At 37.1% G+C, this 9,509-nt stretch overlaps 1 protein-coding gene across 1 annotated transcript in view; it reads right to left on the bottom strand.

Annotated features, from left to right (window-relative positions):
* Positions 1-9,509, bottom strand: part of PPP2R3A (protein phosphatase 2 regulatory subunit B''alpha) — a 203,251-nt gene that overhangs the window by 164,710 nt on the left and 29,032 nt on the right. The window lies entirely within an intron of this gene.

The following is a 9,509-nucleotide window of genomic DNA, read 5'->3' as shown; positions in this document are numbered from 1 at the left end:
ACCAGCCACTCCTCGGAAGGAAGATGGGGCAATCTACTTCCGTAGTGATACCGCCTCGGAAACCCAAGGAGGGGTCGCTATGAGTTGGGTCCGACTCGACGGCACATAACAATAACAACAACAACAACAACATAGGAGGACTGGTAGCACAGTGGCTAAGGCACTTGACTGCTAACCAGAAGGCTGGCGGTTCAAACCCACCAGCACACCTCGGAAAGAAGGTTGGGCAATCTACTTCCGTAGCGATATTGTCTCGAAAACCCAAGGAGGGGTCACTATGAGTCAGGTCTGACTCAATGGCACATAACAACAACAAGAGTAAATCACTAAAATTCCTCACCCCTCCCCAAAATATCTCCCAGGGTGTGCTATCCACTGGATAATTTCAGAGTGGTTATGATTTAGGATTAAGAACACAGGTTCCAGTGGGCACAAAACCCAATAGTCTAGTGAACACACATTAGAGGGGGAATGTTCACAACAAGCCTTTGGTGTTAACTTTACACTTTTACTCTGACAGAAATGAGTGACATTCACAACTAACTCTGGCTATCTATCAAGGTTTTTATCTGAATGGAAAAATACTCTATTATATGATATTATACTCTGCTTTCCTTAAGGTACTTCTTAATACAGAGCAATTCACCAATAAGTAAGTTAATTAGATAATTCCACAGTTAATAAATAAAACTGATGTTAATATTTAAAAGGAAAATAAATTTATCTTGAACTTTCAGTTCTATCAATTTATTTTTCACTGAGTTCAATAACTATTAATTAGTTCAATTTTAAATCTTAAAGTCATTTTAAATCTTAAATATTTTAATAAACTATCCTTTATATAATAAAGAAAGAATAAAACCTAGTAATAGAAATTTTGCCAGATTTACTGGCAAGTTTAGGATGGGCTCATTTTGAGTATAGCTTTTTCAGTCAAATCTAGGAACAGCATTGAAATATATTCCCTTTTTGTTGTTGTAAGAATTAGCTGGATAAAGTATCTTAATTCTCCACTTTAGTCTTTCATTGTAAACATAGTATCAGTTAGATATTCATTCTTAAACTATTGTGCCATTACTTGACTACTTTTGACCTACAAAAAGATCAATTTCATATAGCTCACCCAAATAATTTGAAGTTACTTTAGGTCAGAATCACAATGATAAGGATTTTTGCCTGGATTTTGGATGGCCATCACGCATATAGCCCTTGATTTATAATGTATTTAATGTGAAGCAACTTTTTTTTTTTGCTGCAACACTGGCCCTAACACTGTAAGCAAGAAAGCATGAACTCTGAAAAGCATGTCATCTCAGGCAGAAATGATTCAACCTTAGAGCTTGCTGAGAGAGGAATTCTTTCACAATCTAGAAGTAACTGCCATCCTTTATTATTTATATACACTATTATCAGACATGTATATACACAAATTATCTCCATATAAAAAAAGCTCTTCCTTTAAAAGATTACCAGGATCAATATTCTTTTTTTCAAAATATTCATTATAGGTGTATCTATGCTAATACAAACTATTGATTCAAATACAGACTACTGATTCAAAAACAAAAAAGTACTAGTTTCCTGAAGATATTTTTATTAAAATTCTAGTATTTTTCCACTATATTGTAAAATATTTGTTTTCATCTACTGTCTCTAAAACTGGATTCCCCTCTCAACAAGAGAAAAATGTGAGTACTGTACTCTAGGTCCAGAAGGTCTATTTTTAAACCTGTTGGAATCTCTCTACAAATAGCTTTCTTCAAATAGCTGAATAGAGGACACAGATTAATTCCTTGATCTAGTATCAAGATACAAGTGAGCTGTAAAATTATTTGTAAGTTAGTTCACTGGGTGCAGTTTTATTAGTAATAAAAATATTTTAAAAGAAACACCCAAGTTTCAAACCTGTGCCTGCTGAAATGACTTCAGCCGCTTCTTAAACCGTGATGGGAGAACAAAATCACAGCCCCTTGCCAGGAAAGCTAACTCTCCCCTTAAATCCGGGTCCCTCCGCAGAGATGTCTCCTTGATCATCATCTTTGAAAAGTGAACGTTTACTTAGAAACAGTCCAGCACACTTCTGAAGACAGTCAGATTTAATAAGCTGTTGATCTTGTCAGGCAGAAAGATTTTTTTTCTTCTTATCTCCCAAACAAATTAAGTTCAAGCATTGTGCTCTCCCAGCCTCCAGGGACCACAATCCATGCTTGTACTGACATGCAGCTGGTTCCCAAATACAGCCTGTGGCTCCCAATACCTGCTCATGATTTTCAAGGTAGAAACACAGCCTGCAGTGAGTCCGTTGTTCCTTGTAGTTAACTTGATGTCAAATTGACCTGTACATGTTGAGAATACAGAGCCTTCTGGGAAAGGAAGCACCCACTACCCCAGCACCAAAGTTAGAAACATTACAGCTGGACCTAAAAATAGCAACTTCTCAGATAATGCTAACTTCTCAAACTTAGAGTACATGAGGTGTCAACTCACATAAAACAGTTTTTCCTGAAACTAGGAGAAAAAAAATGTACAGCACTTTTGGTTTTTGTTATTTAATATTTTATGGAAAAAGAAAAAAAAAAGAACAAGCTGCATTTCAAATTTGACACTATTATTTTAAGAATAATCACGTATTTCTTATTTGAAGGTGAATTAAATATTCAAAATTCTCTAACTCTAGCTGATCAAAATATGGAGATAAACAAAATCTTTTATTCTCAAATGATAATTTGTTGGTCTCAGATTTACAAATCAGATAATTTTGTTAGCAGGAAACTATCTTAATCACCACATATTTTTTGAAGTGCTTCTGGATACATTTGAAAATTTATTGTAAAAAGTATTGGTTGAGAGGATGGAAAAACTGAACATGATAAAAAGTTTTAGATACATATAAATAAGTGTGAAACTTGGCTAAAATAATCTTGAAACCTTAAACCAAAAATGTTCCTTGAAGTCTTCTTAAAAGCAAACACTAGTTTAGCTGAACTAGTAAAGAATGCCTGCCTGAGCTTCATGCTCTTTTAAGATCTGTAGGGGTCAAACTGACAACAGCAACTTGAAAGATTAGATTGGAACTTTAGGGAGCAGTGAGGTTATGTTAATGAAGGGCGGAACAGTTCAGAAAAGGAGGGTGAGAATGGTTGTACAATTCCTAGAATTGAATCAATATCAATGAATTGCACATATAGCAATTATTGAATTGGTATGTTTTGTTGTGTATACTCTCAACACAATAAAAAATTATATTAAAAAAATGGCCAAAATAAGGTACAAAGGATGACCAAATAGTCATAACATAATACATCTTGAACTTAAGAGATTTTTTTTCCCGCTTTGGGAAATTTTAAAGAAATCATCTCAGATTTTTAAAATGGTCTCTTATTTCATCATAGGTCAAATATCTGCCCTCATATAGTAATTTAGAAATGAGTCTTCAAGTATTCTCTCATGTTCAATATTTGCATTTATTTTCCACTGCTAGAAAACAGAAACTATCATTACGAAAAAACAAAAATAACTTACAATACTCTTCTACCACCAAATCCTTGTCTAAAATCCCAGAAAACCAAGCCCACTGCCATCAAGTGGATTCCTATTCATAGTGACCCCCACTGGGTTTCCAAGGTTGTAAATCTTTACTCAAGTAGATTGCCTCATCTTCCTCCTGCGGTGCAGCTGATGAGTTTGAACTACTGACCTTCTGGTTAGCAGCCAAATGCCTTACCCATCCCGCCACCAGAGCTCCTTTTGTCTAAGATAGTGGAAATTAAATTCTTTGGTTTTCCATTGTTTTCTGCAACTTAAATAAATCAGCTTTTTTCTTCAATTCCTTTCAAAACATTTTGACAACTTTTTATAATTTATACACTGGACTTACGTCTAAACCTATGGTTTGCTTTTTTTTTTTTTTTTAAGTTGTGGAACTCTCTGCTCAGACAAAATCTTACCTGAAAATTCTCAATATGTACTATGGTTGAAAATGATTCCAGTTAGAAACCACTGGATTAATGCTTCAATCTGGGTGCTTTATTTTTACAATTTTCTCTCAGGGGGTTTACCCATTGACTCATTTACTTAGGTAATTTTCCTATATATATATTTTTTATTACCTTCCTACCTAGAATTCCCCCTTCTCATTATCTATCTCCAAATTCCAATGTCAAAAAAGATTGTTAATATCATCGTTCCACCTCCTACTGTGGTGAATAGTGACTGGGATCTTAAAAGCTTGCGAGCGGCCATCGAGATGCAGTGACCATGGGTCTCTCCTCATCCAGAGTGAAGAATGAAGAAAACCAAAGATTCATGGATACAATTGGTCCGAGCAACTGGTACACCATGCGATCCTCAGCCTATATGACTATGAGACCAGAAGACCTAGATGGTGCCTGGCTACCAATGTCAACCACTCAGAGAGGGATCTACGTAGGAGATCCTGGATAGAGTGGGAGAACAAGGTGGAACAATACTCAAAATCATTTGGAGAAAAAAAAAAGGGGGACCAGGTTTGCTGGTCTGATAGAGCCTGATGGAACCACAGAGACTATGGGCCCTACCTGCCCTTCAGGTCTGGAATTGAACCCACACCTGTGGCTTTCAGCCAAACAAGAGACAGGCATATGAGCTGAACATTTACCTGAGGTAGATACACTCCTTGGAGTGAACAATCATGAGAGAAAGAACAGCTGTTTATGCACAGGGATACAGCTCAGGGGCAGGAGTGAGTGCATGGAGGGATGGACACAGGGAAGAGGTAACTATCGGGAGGAAGTGGGAGGGGAGCTGCTGCATTGTGGTAAATTGTAGTCAATGTCATGAGACAAAGTGTATGTGAACTGCTGTATGGAAAGTGAATTTGTTCTGTAAACTTTCATCCAAATCACAATAAAAAAAAATAATAAAAGATTGTTAATGTAAAAAGTCAAGGAAAGGTTTATGTATATGGAAAGAAACTTTCTTTGTTGGCTAGCATGGGTGGAAGAGGAGGGGAGGTAACACTGCAAAAATAAAAAATAAAAAAAAGCTTGTTAAATGAATGAAATTAGGTTCTTCAGACTTAGGATTTAGTGCTTAGTCCATTAAACCATATCTACAATTGTATTCCCCCTGTCTTCTTCCCAACTTTTGACTTCAGGAAGGCCAATCTCTTCATTATTCCAGCCTCCATGAATTTTCATCCCCTTCCTGAGAATGCTCTCTCTCCTCAAGTTGTTGGGTTGTCCAGTTGATTCCAACTCATAGTGTCCCTATAGGGCAGAGCAGAACTATCCCATAGGTTTTCCAAGGTTGTAATCTTTACAGAAGCAGACTGCCACATCCGTCTCCTGTGGAGTTTCTAGTGGGTTCGAACTACTGACCTTTTGGTTACCAGCTTTGTGTTTAACCATTGCACTAGCAATGTTCCATATACTCTAGTCTTCTTTCAAAGTCCACTTCAAATTTTACATGCTTAATGAAGTTACCTGATAAGCCCCTTTCCCATGATTCTTACCTTAGTCTGCACTTAATGAAATACTATAGAATCTTTCCTAAATGACCTCTACTTAACTAATTCTCTGGATTAGCCAATACTCTCCAATTGTCCTGTAAAACAGAGTGTCCAATGCCCACGGTGCACTGATTCACAGCTTTTGTTGTTGTTGTTATTTGCCGTGGAGTCGGCCCCAACTCATAGCGACCCCTCCTTGGGTTTCCGAGGCAGTATCACTACGGAAGTAGGATTGCCCAACCTTCCTTCCGAGGAGTGGCTGGTGGGTTTGAACCGCCAGCCTTCTGGTTAGCAGCCAAGTGCCTTAGGCACTACGCTACCAGAGCTCCTGATTCACAGCTAGCAGGCTGCTTTCTGATATGCTCTTACATTTCTAATCTCAGCAGTTGAGTTGTATGCTTTACTAAAATTCAGTTGTGTTTGTCCACAGCCCATTTATACCAGTTGTACTTTTTACAAGAATTACTCAATTCAATTACATAAACTAAGGAGCTCTGGTAGCACAGTGGCTAAGACACTTGCCTGCTAACCAGACGGCTGGCGGTTCAAACCCACTAGCCACTCCTCGGAAGGAAGGTTGGGCAATCCTACTTCCGTAGTGATACTGCCTCGGAAACCCAAGGAGGGGTCGCTATGAGTTGGGGCCGACTCGACGGCACATAACAACAACAACAAGAAGGATGTATCAGTGTGGAAAAAAATTACAATTTTTGTTTCTAAAATGAAAAAAATAAATAAAACCAAAACTCAGATGCTTTATAAATACACAGTAAAGGCAAACTACTAAAAATAATCTGCTGTAGAATTAGATATGGGTCAGAGAGAGAAGAAAAAGCATTAAAATCTAGATGTCTACACTCACATTGCTTCAATACTGACTTTGAGTTTCCTCCTCATTTTAAAGAAACTGAAACTGGAAATCATTCAACAAATTTATTAAGAGTGATTCATTAAAAAAAGATGTCATAGTACTACAATTATCAATCACATTCTCAAAGCAAAGGCTTTGTCCCTCTATTAAATAATATTTGAATAAATTTTATTAATGTTTTGAGTAAAAATAAAATGTTTAGTTAATGTCTGTCATACTGTGGTAGCTTGCATGTTGCTGTGATGCCGGAAGATATGCCACCAGCATTTCAAATAATAGCAGGGTCACCCATGATAGACAGGTTTTGGTGGAGCTTCTAGACTAAGATAGGCTAGGAAGAAGGACGTGGCAGTCCACTTTTGAAAACCTTATGAATACCAGGGAAACAGTGTCTGATATAGTGCCAGAAGATGAGCCCCTTAGGATGGAAGGCACTCAAAATATGACTTTTGGTTATCTGGAGGCCACAGCCACTTTGAATGTTTACAAGCGTTTGACCATTTTGGATATTTAAAATGACAGCACTCTCTCAGATTCCAAGGACCTAAGAATAGGATCTACTTGCCAGGGACAGCAAGGACATACTGGACACTGAGGACTGGAAAGGTGTGATATTCCCCTTGTTACTCTCATACCCCACACCCTCCTGGTGAACTGAAGTATGGCCATCCCTCACTATCACCCACCTTTTGGGGTGGCAGGAATTCCATCCTAGTCGTGTGCTCTGACGAAGCCTGGGTGCCTTGCCCCGCCCAGACTATTATTATTATTTTTTTATTTTGTTTGTTTTTTGTCAGTTTTAGTCTTTCATTTTTTTTTTCTTTCACCTTTTTAATTATTATCCTTTCTTCTTCCTTTCCCAGGTTCTAGTTTTCGGCTTTTTCTCTTTTCCCTTTTGCTGGTTCCCATTTTTTTCTTTCTTGTGGTTCTTTCCATTCCTTATTTTTCTTTTTGCATTTTTCCCATTTTTTTCTTCATTATTCGCCTACTCTACCTCTTTTCTCTTATTGCCCCCTCACCAGATATTGTGGGTTTTTTTTCCCCTTTTCCTATTCATATTTCTTTTGGCTTTTAAAAATATTTCTTTAAATATTTTCTCCGATTTATTGCCTTTCCTCCTTTTTTTTTTTCCCCCTTTTTTCTCTTTCTGGTGATTGTTCCTGTGTGTTTACACAGTGTGTGTTTTTGTCTGCTTGCTTTTACTATTTTGATGGTTTTCTGATTGTTGTTTTTATCCAACTAAGTGGGAGACAACAGCCATGGCCATATGACCCAACCATACCCACACATCCTAGAGCTACACTTACTGAATGAAGGCCACTACTTCCTTCTGTAGCAACTGGCCAAAGATATACGACTACCTGAAAGAGCATGACTCACCCTTAACTGCTCTTCACAAACAGTTAACAGGGATCTGGGTAGCCACTCTCATTATCACACCCACCAGGAGACAGGTGGTGAATGCATAAGTGCTGCCAACTAGCGATCAGTGAAGCACAGTACCCTTCTTACTCAGATACATACAAAAAAAAAAGACAAACACAACAAAAATCTTGGGTGAATCATTACAACATACAATCACCAATTAAGTATAAATACAACAACGTTGCAATGTCTTGGAGACAACAAACCATCACAGTCCACACAAAGAAGCAAGATAAAGCAGGAAAAACAAGGGGCCAGGATATAGACCTAGAACACATCCCTGAGGAAGCAACAGCTTTGGAACTCCCTGATAAGGAATTCAAAAGAATTCTATTTGGGTGCCTTCAATGGATTGAGACAGATCAAGAAAAACACTGACAAAATTAACGAAAACACAGACAAAACCCTAGAACAATTTCGGAAGAAAATGAAAGAACAAAATGACAAGATAAATGAAAAATTAGAAATGATACAAAATAAACAGATACAAATACAGAAGATTAATACTAAATTTTCAGAAATAGGCAACACATTGAAAGGGCAAAGGAGTAGAATCGAATCAATGGAAGACAGAATTAATATGACTGAAGACAAATACCTCAATACTTCTTTGGAAAAGGATCAGTCAGAAAAAAGATCAAAAGAAAATGAAGAAAGCCTAAGGTTCATGTGGGATACCATCAAAAGGAACAATCTATGTATAATCAGAATTCCAGAAGAGGAAGAGAAAAAGAAAACCACAGAGAAAATCGTCCAAGATTTGTTGGAAAAGAACTGCCCTGATATGATGAAAAATGAGAATATATCCATTCAGGAAGTCCAACGAACAGGACAGACCCCAAAAGAAAATCACCAACACATATCATAATCAAACTCACCAAAACCAAAGATAAAGAAAGAATCCTGAAAGTAATATAAGAAAAATGAAAAGTTACCTACAAGGGGCAACCAATAAGACTAAGCTCTGATTTTTCAGCAGAAACCATGCAGGTGAGAAGGCCATGGGATGGTATATATAAAACCATGAAAGAGGAAAATTTCCAACCAAGAATGAGATACCAGCAAAACTGTCCCTCAAATATGATGAGGAAATTAGATTTCCAGATAAGCAGAAGAAAGAGCCAAAATCAACACCTTAAACCAACATCTCCAACAATTAGAAAAAGAACAGCAAGAAAAGCTTACAGTCACCAAAAGAAAGGAAATCACAAAGATCTGAGCAGAAATCAATGAAACAGAAAACAGAAAGACTATAGAAAATATCAACAAGATTAGAAGTTGCTTTTTAAAAGATTAATTGAAATGACAAACCACTGGCAAATTTCACAAACAAATAAAAGGAGAGAATACAAATAACATGAATAAGAAATAAATTGGGCAACATCATAACAGAACCAACTGAAATAAAAAAGATAATATCAGGATACTACGAAAAACTGTACTTCAACACATTTGAAAATCTGGAAGAAACGGACCGATTTCTAGAAACACACTACTTACCTAAACTAACAAAGACTGAGGTGGAAAAGTTGAACAAACCCATAACAAAAAGAAGAAACTTGTGTTGGATTGGGTTCTCTAGAGAAACACAAAAAAAACCCAGCAAAGTATATATATATATTTATAGAGAGAGAGAGAGAAATTTATCTTAGATAAATGGCTCACAAGCGTGTAGAAGCCGACAGTTCAAGCTGAAAAGTTCGTCTCTGGAGGGGGATGGGGCCC

The sequence above is a fragment of the Orycteropus afer genome, unplaced genomic scaffold (assembly GCF_000298275.1).
Source record: "Orycteropus afer afer isolate SDZICR_OR568_19922 unplaced genomic scaffold, OryAfe1.0 scaffold00003, whole genome shotgun sequence".
NCBI classification, from domain to species: domain Eukaryota; kingdom Metazoa; phylum Chordata; class Mammalia; order Tubulidentata; family Orycteropodidae; genus Orycteropus; species Orycteropus afer.
This window is presented reverse-complemented; position numbering and strand designations above follow the sequence as displayed.